This window comes from Zea mays, chromosome 9 (assembly GCF_902167145.1).
Source record: "Zea mays cultivar B73 chromosome 9, Zm-B73-REFERENCE-NAM-5.0, whole genome shotgun sequence".
Taxonomy (NCBI): Eukaryota; Viridiplantae; Streptophyta; class Magnoliopsida; order Poales; family Poaceae; genus Zea; species Zea mays.
Genome location: NC_050104.1, coordinates 141,969,382 through 141,983,273, shown reverse-complemented (window position 1 = coordinate 141,983,273; position 13,892 = coordinate 141,969,382).

The following is a 13,892-nucleotide window of genomic DNA, read 5'->3' as shown; positions in this document are numbered from 1 at the left end:
TAACTTAGAAAATGAAAAATTTAAATTTGCTAGAAGTATGCTCTATAATGGGAGACGCCCTGGCATCAAGGATGGCATTGGCTACCAAAGGGGAGACAATGTCAAACTTAGTGCCCCTCCTAAAAGATTGTCTAATTTTGTTAAGGGCAAGGCTCCCATGCCTCAGGATAACGAGGGTTACATTTTGTACCCTGCCAGTTATCCCGAGAGCAAGATTAGGAGAATTCACTCTAGGAAGTCTCACTCTGGCTCTAACCATGCTTTCATGTATAAGGGTGAGACATCTAGCTCTAGGCAACCAACCCATGCCAAGTTGCCTAGAAAGAAAATTCCTAGTGCATCAAATGATCATGACATTTCATTTAAAACTTTTGATGCATCTTATGTGCTTACTAACAAATCCGGCAAGGTAGTTGCCAAGTTTGTTGGGGGCAAACACAAGGGCTCTAAGACTTGTGTTTGGGTACCCAAAGTTCTTGTTTCTAATGCCAAAGGACCCAAAACCGTTTGGGTACCTTAAGTCAAGAACTAAAATTGTTTTGTAGGTTTATGCATCCGGGGGCTCAAGTTGGATACTCGATAGCGGGTGCACAAACCACATGACAGGGGAGAAGAAGATGTTCTCCTCATATGAGAAAAACCAAGATCCCCAACGAGCTATCACATTCGGGGATGGAAATCAAGGTTTGGTCAAAGGATTGGGTAAAATTGCTATATCACCTGACCATACTATTTCCAATGTTTTTCTTGTAGATTCTTTAGACTACAATTTGCTTTCCGTTTCACAACTATGTCAAATGGGCTACAACTGTCTATTTACTGATGTAGGTGTCACTGTCTTTAGAAGAAGTGATGATTCAATAGCATTTAAGGGAGTGTTAGAGGGTCAGCTATACTTGGTAGATTTTGGTAGAGCTGAACTCGACACTTGCTTAATTGCTAAGACTAACTTGGGCTGGCTTTGGCACCGCCGACTAGCCCATGTTGGAATGAAGAATCTTCATAAGCTTCTAAAGGGAGAACACATTTTAGGACTAACAAATGTTCATTTTGAGAAAGACAGGATTTGTAGCGCATGCCAAGCCGGGAAACAAGTTGGCTCTCATCATCCACACAAGAACATCATGACTAGTGACAGGCCACTGGAGCTCCTACACATGGACCTATTCGGCCCGATCGCTTACATAAGCATCGGCGGGAGTAAGTACTGTCTAGTTATTGTGGATGATTATTCTCGCTTCACTTGGGTGTTCTTTTTGCAGGAAAAATCTCATACCCAAGAGACTTTAAAGGGATTCTTGAGACGGGCTCAAAATGAGTTCGGCTTAAGGATCAAGAAAATTAGAAGCGACAATGGGACGGAGTTCAAGAACTCGCAAATTGAAGGCTTCCTTGAGGAGGAGGGCATCAAGCATGAGTTCTCTTCTCCCTACACCCCTCAACAAAATGGTGTAGTGGAGAGGAAGAATCGAACTCTATTGGATATGGCTAGAACCATGCTTGATGAGTACAAGACTTCGGATCGGTTTTGGGCGGAGGCGGTCAACACCGCTTGCTACGCCATCAATCGGTTGTATCTACACCGAATCCTCAAGAAGACATCATATGAACTCCTAACCGGTAAAAAGCCCAATATTTCATATTTTAGAGTTTTTGGTAGCAAATGCTTTATTCTTGTTAAGAGGGTAGAAAATCTAAATTTGCTCCTAAAACTGTAGAAGGCTTTTTACTAGGATATGACTCAAACACAAGGGCATATAGAGTCTTTAACAAGTCCTCAGGACTTGTTGAAGTTTCTTGTGACGTTGTGTTTGATGAAACTAATGGCTCTCAAGTAGAGCAAGTTGATCTTGATGAGATAGGTGAAGAACAGGCTCCGTGCATCGCGCTAAGGAACATGTCCATTGGGGATGTGTGCCCTAAGGAATCCGAAGAGCCTCCACATGCGCAAGATCAACCATCCTCCTCCACGCAAGCATCTCCACCAACCCAAAATGAGGACGAGGCTCAAGTTGATGAAGGAGAAGATCAAAATGATGAGCCACCTCAGGATGACGGCAACGATCAAGGGGGAGATGCAAATGCTAAAGACAAGGAGGATGAAGAGCCAAGGCCGCCACACCCAAGAGTCCACCAAGCAATACAACGAGATCACCCCGTCGACACCATCCTCGGTGACATTCATAAGGGGGTAACCACTCGATCTCGTATTGCACATTTTTGTGAGCATTACTCTTTTGTTTCCTCTATTGAGCCACACAGGGTAGAGGAAGCGCTCCAAGCTTCGGATTGGATGGTGGCGATGCAAGAGGTGCTCAACAACTTCACAAGGAACGAGGTATGGCATTTAGTTCCACGTCCTAATCAAAATGTTGTAGGAACCAAGTGGGTCTTCCGCAACAAGCAAGATGAGCATGGTTTTGTGACAAGGAACAAAGCTCGACTCGTGGCCAAGGGGTATTCACAAGTCGAAGGTTTGGATTTTGGTGAAACCTATGCACCCGTAGCTAGGCTTGAGTCAATTCGTATATTATTGGCCTATGCTACTTACCATGGCTTCAAGCTTTATCAAATGGACGTGAAGAGTGCCTTCCTCAATGGACCAATCAAGGAGGAGGTCTATGTTGAGCAACCTCCCGGCTTTGAAGATAGTGAGTACCCTAACCATGTCTATAGGCTCTCTAAGGCGCTTTATGGGCTCAAGCAAGCCCCAAGAGCATCGTATGAATGCCTTAGAGATCTCCTTATTGCAAATGGCTTCAAAGTCGGCAAGGCCGATCCTACTTTATTCACTAAAACTCTTGACAATGATTTGTTTGTATGCCAAATTTATGTTGATGATATTATATTTGGGTCTACTAACAAATCTACATGTGAAGAGTTTAGTAGGATCATGACATAGAAATTCGAGATGTCTATGATGGGGGAGTTGAAGTATTTTCTAGGATTCCAAGTCAAGCAACTCCAAGAGGGCACCTTCATCAGCCAAATGAAGTACACTCAAGACATTCTAACCAAGTTTGGAATGAAGGATGCCAAGCCCATCAAGACACCCATGGGAACCAATGGGCATCTCGACCTCAACACGGGAGGTAAATCCGTCGATCAAAAGGTATACCGGTCGATGATTGGTTCATTGCTTTATTTATGTGCATCTCGACCGGACATTATGCTTTCCGTTTGCATGTGTGCAAGATTCCAAGCCGACCCTAAGGAATCACACCTTACGGCCGTAAAACGAATCTTGAGATATTTGGCTTATACTCCTAAGTTTGGGCTTTGGTACCCTCGGGGATCCACATTTGATTTGATTGGTTATTCGGATGCCGATTGGGCGGGGTGTAAGATTAATAGGAAGAGCACATCGGGGACTTGCCAGTTCTTGGGAAGATCCTTGGTGTCTTGGGCTTCAAAGAAGCAAAATTCCGTCGCTCTTTCTACCGTCGAAGCCGAGTACATTGCCGTAGGCCATTGTTGCGCGCAATTGCTTTGGATGAGGCAAACCCTGCGGGACTATGGTACAAATTAACCAAAGTTCCTCTTCTATGTGATAATGAGAGTGCAATCCGCATGACGGATAATCCCATTGAGCATAGCCGCACTAAACACATAGCCATTCGGTATCATTTTCTTAGGGATCACCAACAAAAGGGGGATATCGAGATTTCATACATTAACACTAAAGATCAATTAGCCGATATCTTTACCAAGCCTCTTGATGAACAAACTTTTACCAAACTTAGGCATGAGCTCAATATTCTTGATTCTAGGAATTTCTTTTGCTAAACTTGCACACATAGCTCATAAGTATACCTTTGATCATATCTCTTTATATATGCTATGACTAATGTGTTTTCAAGTATATTTCAAACCAAGTCATAGGTATATTGAAAGGGAATTGGAGTCTAACGGCGAAGACAAAGGCTTCCACTCCACTCTACCACTCATCCTTCGCCGTCGCTCCACATCACTCTCCGTCTTTGGTATAATCTTCACTCATATGTTTTATTTGCCAAAGGGGAGAGAGTAGGAATCGAAGGGCTCTAATGATTCCGTTTTTTGGCGATTCATGCCAAAGGGGGAGAAAGTATGAGCCCAAAGCAAAAGGACCGCACCACCACCCTAATTTTAAAAAATTTATGATTTTCAATTGGAAAATTTCAATTAGTATCTCTTTATGTTCTAAAGGGGGAGCAAGTAGTATTTTCAAAATTTGATGTCTTAAAACCCTCTTGAACACTAAGAGGAGAATTTATTGAGGGGGAGTTTTGTTTAGTCAAAGGAAAAGCATTTGAAAAAGGGAAGAAAATTTTCAAATCTTATAAATGCTTCTCAAAATCTTATTCATTTGCCTATGACTATCTTGCAAAAGGACTTTGAAAAGAATTTACAAAAGGATTTGCAAAAACAAAACATATGGTGCAAATGTGGTCCAAAATGTTAAAAATGAAGAAACAATCCATGCATATCTAGTAAGTAACATTTATTAGCTCAATTCCAAGCAACCTTTGCACTTACATTATGCAAACTAGTTCAATTATGCAATTTTATATTTGCTTTGGTTTGTGTTGGCATCAATCACCAAAAAGGGGGAGATTGAAAGGGAATTAGGCTTACACCTAGTCCCTAATTAATTTTGGTGGTTGAATTGCCCAACACAAATAATCGGACTAACTAGTTTGCTCTAGTGTATAAGTTATACAGGTGCCAAAGGTTCACACTTAGCCAATAAAAAGATCAAGTATTGGGTTCAAACAAAGGAGCAAGGGCCAACTGAAGGCACCCTGGACTGGTGCACCGGACTGTCCGGTGCACCACCGGACATGTCCGGTGCACCAGGGAAGACCGACTTCAAACTCTTCACCTTCGGGAAATTCCGGAGGCAACTCCACTATAATTCACCGGACTGTCCGGTGTACACCGGACTGTCCGGTGCTCCAAGGAAGAGCGGCCTCTGGAACTCGCCAGCCTCGGGAATTCATTTCGGTTGCTCCGCTATAATTCACCGGACATGTCCGGTGTACACCGGACTGTCCGGTGTAACAGCGGGGCAACGACTACTTCAGGCGCCAACGGCTACCTGCAGTGCATTTATTGCGCGCCAGCGCGCGCAGAGGTCAGGCACGCCCATGCTGGGGCACCGGACACTCTACAGTACATGTACGGTGCAACACCGGACATCCAGGCGGGCCCAGAAGTCAGAGCTACAACGGTCGGAATCCAACGGCTTTGGTGACGTGGCTGGCGCACCGGACTGTCCGGTGCACCATCGAACAGACAGCCTCCACCAAACGGCTAGTTTGGTGGTTGGGGCTATAAATAACCCCAACCACCCACCATTCATTGCATCCAAGTTTTCCACTTCTCAACTACTTACAAGAGCTCTAGCATTCAATTCTAGACACACCAAAGTGATCAAATCCTCTCCAAACTCCACACAACGCCCTAGTGATTAGTGAGAGAGATTTGCTTGTGTTCTTTCGAGCTCTTGCGCTTGGATTGCTTTCTTTCTCTCTTTGGTTCTTCATTGCAATCAAACTCACTTGTAATTGAAGCAAGAGACACCAATCTTGTGGTGGTCCTTGTGGGAACTTTGTGTTCCAAGTGATTGAAAAGAGAAAGCTCACTCGGTCCGAGGGACCGTTTGAGAGAGGGTAAGGGTTGAAAGAGACCCGGCCTTTGTGGCCTCCTCAACGGGGAGTAGGTTTGAGAGAACCGAACCTCGGTAAAACAAATCCACGTGTCTCACTTCGTTATTCGCTTGTGATTTCTTTTGCACCCTCTCTCGCGGACTCTATTATATTTCTAACGCTAACCCGGCTTGTAGTTGTGTTTATTTTTGAGAATTTCAGTTTTGCCCTATTCACCCCCCCTCTAGGCGACTTTCATTGAGCATAGCCGCACTAAGCACATAGCCATTCGGTATCACTTTTTAAGGGATCACCAACAAAAGGGAGATATCGAGATTTCTTACATTAATACTAAAGATCAATTAGCCGATATCTTTACCAAGCCTCTTGATGAACAAACCTTTAACAAACTTAGGCATGAGCTAAATATTCTTGATTCTAGGAACTTCTTTTGTTGATTTGCACACATAGCTCATTTATATACCTTTGATCATGTCTCTCTCATATGATATGACTAATGTGGTTTCAAGTCTATTTCAAACCAAGTCATATTTATATTGAAAGGAAATTGGAGTCTTCGGCGAAGACAAAGGCTTCCACTCCGTAACTCATCCTTCGCTGTCGCTCCGGGCAACTCTCCATCCTTGGAGGAGAGAACATAAGTCCAAAGCAAAAGGACTCCGTCCTTGGTATAATCCTCACTCGTTTATTTATGACCAAAGGGGGAGAGAGAAATTCCAAGGGCTCTAATGACTCCGTTTTTGGCGATTCATGCCAAAGGGGGAGAAAGTATTAGCCCAAAGCAAAAGGACCGCACCACCACCTAATTTTAAAAGCGTTTTTCAATTGGTATGATTCTCAATTGATTAATTTCTAATTGGAATCATATTGTGTTCAAAAGGGGGAGAAAGTAGCATTTCAAAATTGATATATGAAAACCCTCTTGAACACTAAGAGGAGAATTTCATTTAGGGGGAGTTTTGTTTTAGTCAAAGGAAAAGCATTTGAAACAGGGGGAGACAATTTCAAATCTTGAAAATGCTTCGCAAAAATCTTACTCATTTACCTTTGACTATCTACAAAAGAATTTGCAAAAACAAAACATGTGGTGCAAGCGTGGTCCAAAATGTTAAAAACAAAGAAACAATCCATGCATATCTTATAAATGTTTATATTGGCTCAATTCCAAGCAACCTTTGCACTTACATTATGCAAACTAGTTCAATGATGCACTTCTATATTTGCTTTGGTTTGTGTTGGCATCAATCACCAAAAAGAGGGAGATTGAAAGGGAATTAGGCTTACACCTAGTTCCTAAATAATTTTGGTGGTTGAATTGCCCAACACAAATAATTGGACTAACTAGTTTGCTCTAGTGTATAAGTTATACAGGTGCCAAAGATTCACACGTAGCCAATAAAAAGATCAAGTATTGGGTTCAACAAAAGAGCAAAGGGACAACCGAAGGCACCTCTGGTCTGGCGCACCGGACTGTCCGGTGTGCCACCGGACAGTGTCTGGTGCACTAGAGGACTCCAACTTCAACTCGTCACCTTCGGGAAAATCCAGAGGCGCTCCGCTATAATTCACTGGACTGTCCGGTGTACACCGGACAGTGTCCGGTGCTCCAAGGAAGGGCGGCCTCAGGAACTCGCCAGCTTCGGGAATCTCCAACGGCTAGTCCACTATAATTCACCGGACATGTCTGGTGTGCACCGGACTGTCCGGTGTGACAACGGAGCAACGGATATTTCGGCGCCAACGGCTACCTGCAGCGCATTGAATGCGCGCCAGCGCGCGCAGAAGTCAGGCACGCCCATGCTGGCGCACCGGACACTCTACAGTGCATGTCCGGTGCGCCACCGGACATCCAGGCGGGCCCAGAAGTCAGAGCTCCAACGGTCGGAACCCAACGGCATTGGTGACGTGGCTGGCGCACCGGACATGTCCGGTGTGCACCGGACTGTCCGGTGCACCATACGACAGTCAGCCCCACCAAACGGCTAGTTTGGTGGTTGGGGCTATAAATACCCCCAACCACCCACCATTCATTGCATCCAAGTTTTCCACCTTCCAACTACTTACAAGAGCTAGGCATTCAATTCTAGACACACCCAAGTGATCAAATCCTCTCCCAACTCCACAAAAGCATTAGTGACTAGTGAGAGTGATTTGTCGTGTTCTTTTGAGCTCTTGCGCTTGGATCGCTTTTTCTTTCTCATTCTTTCTTGTGATCAAACACTCACTTGTAACCAAGGCAAGAGACACCAATTGTGTGGTGGTCCTTGCGGGGAAGTTTTGTTCCCGGTTGATTTGAGAAGAGAAAGCTCACTCGGTCCGAGGGACCGTTTGAGAGAGGGAAACGGTTGAAAGAGACCCGGTCTTTGTGACCACCTCAACGGGGAGTAGGTTTGCGAGAACTGAACCTCGGTAAAACAAATATTGTGTCTCACCGCTTTACTCGCTTGCGATTTGTTTTTACGCCCTCTCGCGGACTCGTTTATATTTCTAACGCTAACCCGACTTGTAGTTGTGATTATTTTTGAGATTTTCAGTTTCGCCCTATTCACCCCCCCCCCCTCTAGGCGACTATCACAAAGGAATCGGTAAATCATTTAAAGTCGCTCTTCGTGCGCGGTCACATTGATGGGATACCGATTGCTAAAATGTTGGTAGATGGAGGGGCGGTTGTAAATCTAATGCCTTACTCATTATACAGAAAATTAGGTAAACAAGATGACGAACTTGTCAAGACCAACATGACCCTCAGCGGTGTTGGAACTAATAGTTCAATCAAAGCCAGGGGAGTCACGTCCGTTGAATTAACCATCGGGACTAAGACCCTTGCTGCTGCGTTCTTCGTCGCTGTTGTAGAAGGAAATTACAGTTTAATCCTAGGTAGAGATTGGATTCATGCCAATCAATGTATACCTTCTACATTACATCAAATGTTAATACAATGGGTAGGCGATGATGTAGAACAAGTACATGCTGATGTATCGGCCTGTATCACTGTGGCCGATGACCCTGTACTCTGGACTTATGAGACTGCTACATGTCTCACAGGAGTAGATTCTTCGGATTATCAGTTCATAAGTATAGATAAGAAGGGTTTCATTCCTGTAATGCTAGAGCCGATGGAGAATCGGCTAAATCCTAAATAAAGTTTAAATGATGAGTACACACAAAGTTCATGAGTCTTTGGTCATGGACAGTTCGGCTTCTAAGGCCGGATGGTTTGGTCTTTCATAAGACAGTTTGGACTTTAAGACCGAACATCTACCGCAGCGTAAAGACAGTGTTACGGATGATCCGGTCCCCGAGACCGGAAAGCCCACCACCACACAAAGATCATCTGGTTCCTCTATAGGGGACGTGATAGAGGAATTTAGAGATTTTGATAAACTAGGACAGGGGTTTACATCGACTGATCCTTTGGAGGAGATTGACATAGGAGATGGTAAAACTCCAAGGCCGAATTTGTAAACAAGACCCTGGAGACCGATCTTAGAAATGAGATGATCGGTCTATTGAAGGAATATTCAGATTGCTTTGCTTGGAATTACACTAAGATGCCTGGATTAAGCCAAGAGATCGTAGAGCATCGGCTACCTATTTAGTCCGATTTCAGACCTTTCAAACAGAAAGCTAGAACATTTCGTCCAGATCTTCTCCCACGAATCAAGGACGAAATCCACCGGCTGCTAGAAGCTGATTTTATTAGACCTTGTAGATACGCAGATTGGGTCTCCAATATTGTGCCGGTGGAGAAGGAGTCAGGTAGGCTTAGAGTATGCATTGATTTTCGCAATTTAAATAGAGCAACTCCTAAAGATGAGTATCCCATGCCCATAGCCGACACATTAATCAATAATGCATCAGGAAATAGAATTATTAGCTTTCTTGATGGTAATGCCGGATATAACCAGATCTTCATGGCCAAAGAGGATGCGTCTAAAACGGTCTTTATGTGTCCAGGCTTCATTGGTTTATTTGAATGGGTTGTCATGACATTTGGTCTTAAAAATGCTGGTGCTACTTATCAAAGGGCTATGAATTTGATCTTCCATTAGTTGTTAGGAAACACTGTGGAAGTCTACAATGATGATATTGTAGTCAAATCGGCTGAGTTTAGTTCTCATATAGCTAATTTGCGCAAAGCCTTTGATAAAATGTGTCGGTATGGTTTGAAAATGAACCCACGTAAATGTGCTTTTGGGGTGTCGGCTGGTAAGTTTTTAGGATTTGTCATCCATGAACATGGCATAGAGATAGACTCTAACCGAATTAAGTCTATTCGGAATGTGGGACCTCCAACCTGTAAGGTCGAAGTGCAGAAGTTTCTCGGCAAGGTGAATTATTTACGTAGGTTTATTTCTAACCTAGCCGGGAAGATTGATGCCTTCACCCCTATCCTTCGGCTTAAGAATGATGCCGAATTTGCTTAGGGGCAGAGCAGCAGGATGCATTTGATCTCATTAAAAAATACTTGTCTTCGGCTCCCGTATTAAAAGCACCACGAGCAGGAGTACCATTCCGATTATACATTGCAGCTGAAGATAAGGTCATTGGTGCTGTTCTGACACAAGAAACTGAAGGAAAGGAGCATGTGGTGATATATCTAAGTCGGAGGTTGGTGGATGCTGAAATGAGGTACACTTTTATTGAGAAGTTATGCTTATGCTTGTTTTATGCATGCACCAAGTGTAGATGTTATTTAATGTCTAGTCATTGCACTGTCTCTGGTCAAGCCGATGTAATTAAATACATGTTGCATAACCCAATTATGAGTGGTAGAATTGATAAGTGGGCTTATGCGCTCATAGAATATGACTTGGCCTATGAACCATTGAAATCTGTGAGAGGCCAGGTCGTAGCGGATTTTATTGTAGAACATCGGATTAATGATACTCATAAACTAGACATGTCATACCTCACTATTACTCCTTGGACTTTATATTTTGATGGATCGGTTTGCAATGAAGGGCAAGGGATTGGCATTGTGCTTGTTTCACCAAGTAATGTCTCCTTCGACTTCTCTAGTCGATTGAAAACTTATTGCACTAACAATCAAGCCGAATATGAAGCCCTTTTGTTCGGCTTGGAACTTTTAAATTGTATGGGAGTAAAACATGTAAAGGCATTTGGTGATTCTCAGCTGGTCGTCCAACAGGTGTTAGAAGAATATCAATGTTTTGATGGTACTCTAAATAGCTACCTTGAAAAATGTTGGAGCATAATATATTCTTTCGACAAATTCAGTATTCGGCATATCTCTAGAGTTGAGAATCATAGATCTAACAATTTGGCACAAGATGCATCAGGTTATCGGATAAAGCGAGGGAAATTTCACAATACTGAAAATCTGATAACCAGTGCAGGGCCAAATCCCCAGGTCGCGGACCGTCCGCGTGAAGACGTCGGACCGTCCGGGGTTACCAGGAAAGTTCTCCTAATCGATTCGGCTGATAATGAAGCCGATGCAAGTGATTGGAGGACGCCCATAACTAATTATTTACGAAATCCCAATGTCAGGACAGATAAGAACATTCGGCGTACAACTTTCAAGTATGTCTTGATGAGTGATGAACTCTACCGCCGAACAGTCAACGATGTCCTGCTTAAGTGCTTGGGCCCAGATGATGCTATATTAGCCATGGCCGAAGTACATGAAGGAATTTGTGGTACCCATCAATCGGCTCCAAAGATGAAGTGGTTGTTGCGAAGGTCTGGTTTTTATTGGCCTAATATGATAGCTAATTGTTTTAAGTACTACAAGGGTTGCCAAGTGTGTCAAAAATTCGGCGACCTACAGTTGGTCCCTGCAGCCGAATTACATCCTATCATCAAGCCTTGGCCTTTCAGAGGATGGGGATTAGACTTTATTGGAGAAATTCATCCTTCATCGTCAAAGGGGCATCGGTTCATGTTGGTTGCCATTGACTACTTTACCAAATGGACTGAAGTCGTTGCTCTGAAGAACATGACACACAAGGAGGTAATTGAGTTCATAACTGAGCATATTATTCATAGATTCGGCATTCCCTAGACCTTGACTACAGATCAAGGAACTTCTTTTATGTCAAAGGAGGTACATGAATTTGTTGAATTATATAGAGTTAAGTTGCTTAATTCATATGCTCAGGTCAATGGACAGGCCGAGTCTAGTAATAGGACATTGATTAACTTAATAAAAAAGAAGATATCCGATAATCCTAAGCATTGGCATAAGATTTTGTCTGAAGCTTTATGGGCTCATAGAATATCTAAACATAGTGCTACTAAAGTATCTCCTTTTGAGCTTGTCTATGGGCAGGAAGCAGTGTTGTCTGTGGAAATAAGTTTGAATGCTGTCAGGTTCGCCAGACAAAATGATCTAACTGTCACTGATTATTATAATTCAATGATGGATAATATTGACGAGGTGACCGACAAGAGGGTGATAGCTTTGGGAGCAATAGAAAAGGACAAGATCATGGTAGCCAGAGCCTACAACAAGAAGGTCAAAGCAAAATCATTTCAGATAGGAGACCTGGTGTGGAAGACCATCCTGCCTCTAAGGAATAAATATCGGAAGATTGGGAAATGGTCGCCAAGCTGGGAAGGTCCTTACAAAGTAAAACAGGTAATGTCTGGTAACGTCTATTTATTACAAACATTACAAGGCAAGGATTTACCTAAGGCTTTGAACGGGCGTTTCCTCAAGCAGTACCATCCTAGTATGTGACAAGATGCTTAAGAAAACCGATGTAATCACATCGAGTTAAAATGCTTTTGGTTTGCTCAGCTCCACCAAAAGGCAGGGGGCATATGTTGGGCACCAAATTGAGATCGGACGGTCCGGCCCTGAGGCCGGACGGTCCGCGCCTATGGTCCGGACGGTCCGCGCCTATGGGCCGGATGGTCCGCGCAAGCGTAGAACAGATTAGGGTTCCGAGTTTTGTGCTACGGTTGTTAGCTAGATTCGCGGGATTCGCTCGGAAATCAGTTTGTAAAGGGTCCAGCCCCCCTCCTCTAAAAATAGAGAGGTATACGGCCGATTTGTAATCATCAATCGAATCAAAACACTTCTATTTCACATTTATTTCCTAAGAGTAGTTCTAGTCTAGTTCTAGTTTAGCTTTCCGATCCCCAAATTCTTCGTTCTCTTCGACTCTACGTCGATTAGATGAGTCTAGGTCGGCCTGCCCGAGCCTAGACAACTCCTAGGATCTCTTCTCCCCGACGGGGTCCCTCCCGGGAGCGAGATCCAGGCGCTGCTGGCGTCTTCCGCCGCCCCTGCGTACACGCGGACCGTCCGGCCGTCAGGCAGGAACTCGAGCCTCGCACGAGGCCGCGGACCGTCTGGCCCCTGCGCGCGGACCGTCCGCCCCTGTGCAGAGAGCACCGCCGCTGGTTCTTGTTGAGTGTTTGGCGCCCTAAAAAGATGTCAACAGATCCCAATTTATTGGCCTTTAAGGCAGCCTCCAGCAACAGACTGTAAGTGGTCCGCTACGGTATATATAGCGTTTTCTACCGTCCGGTAGCCCTCCAGCAACAACCGCTAACAGGTCCTGTAAAATAGAGTATGCCTCTAGCAACCGCCAAATCTGGAGCATACGCTATCCGCGTCAAACTGGCCTCTCGCGCTCACAGTCTGGCTTCTCGCGCTCGCTCTCGTTCAGATTTTGTTTTCTCTAAATATCTGCAAGTTTGTTTTGTCGTGAAAATAGCATAGAAAAAAGAATAATATATTTAAAATCTAGTTCTACAACTTCAGATCGTCTTTAAGAACTTAAATTTTAACTAATATGTCTTAGATATTTTTTTGCATACTATTTATTCGTTCGCAAATATGTATTATTGAATATAGTAACAATGGATAAATGAAGTAGTTTAAGTAACCCTCTAGATATAGAAACGACTTTGAGTGGTAATTAATATTTACTATTTGAAAAAAAAATATTATTATGTTACTCACATTTTATTTTGGAAAATAGTAATTAAAAATTAATTAAATATACTATGTTGCGCATCATTTTTTAATGTTATAGCGTGTAATGCAAACAAAACAAAAAAACTAAATCAATAGGAAAAAAGAAAGTCTGTTAACACTGTAGCTTTAGAGGACCAAATTTAGAGTACGTTGCTGGAGACTGAGAAGATATAGAGGATAGAATCTTTTAGAGTGTGTTGTAAAGTACAGGGAATATTCTTTTAGGGGATGGAATTTAGAGAACGCTGCTGGAGACAGCCTAACGGTGGAGAGCAGCTAACTGCGCA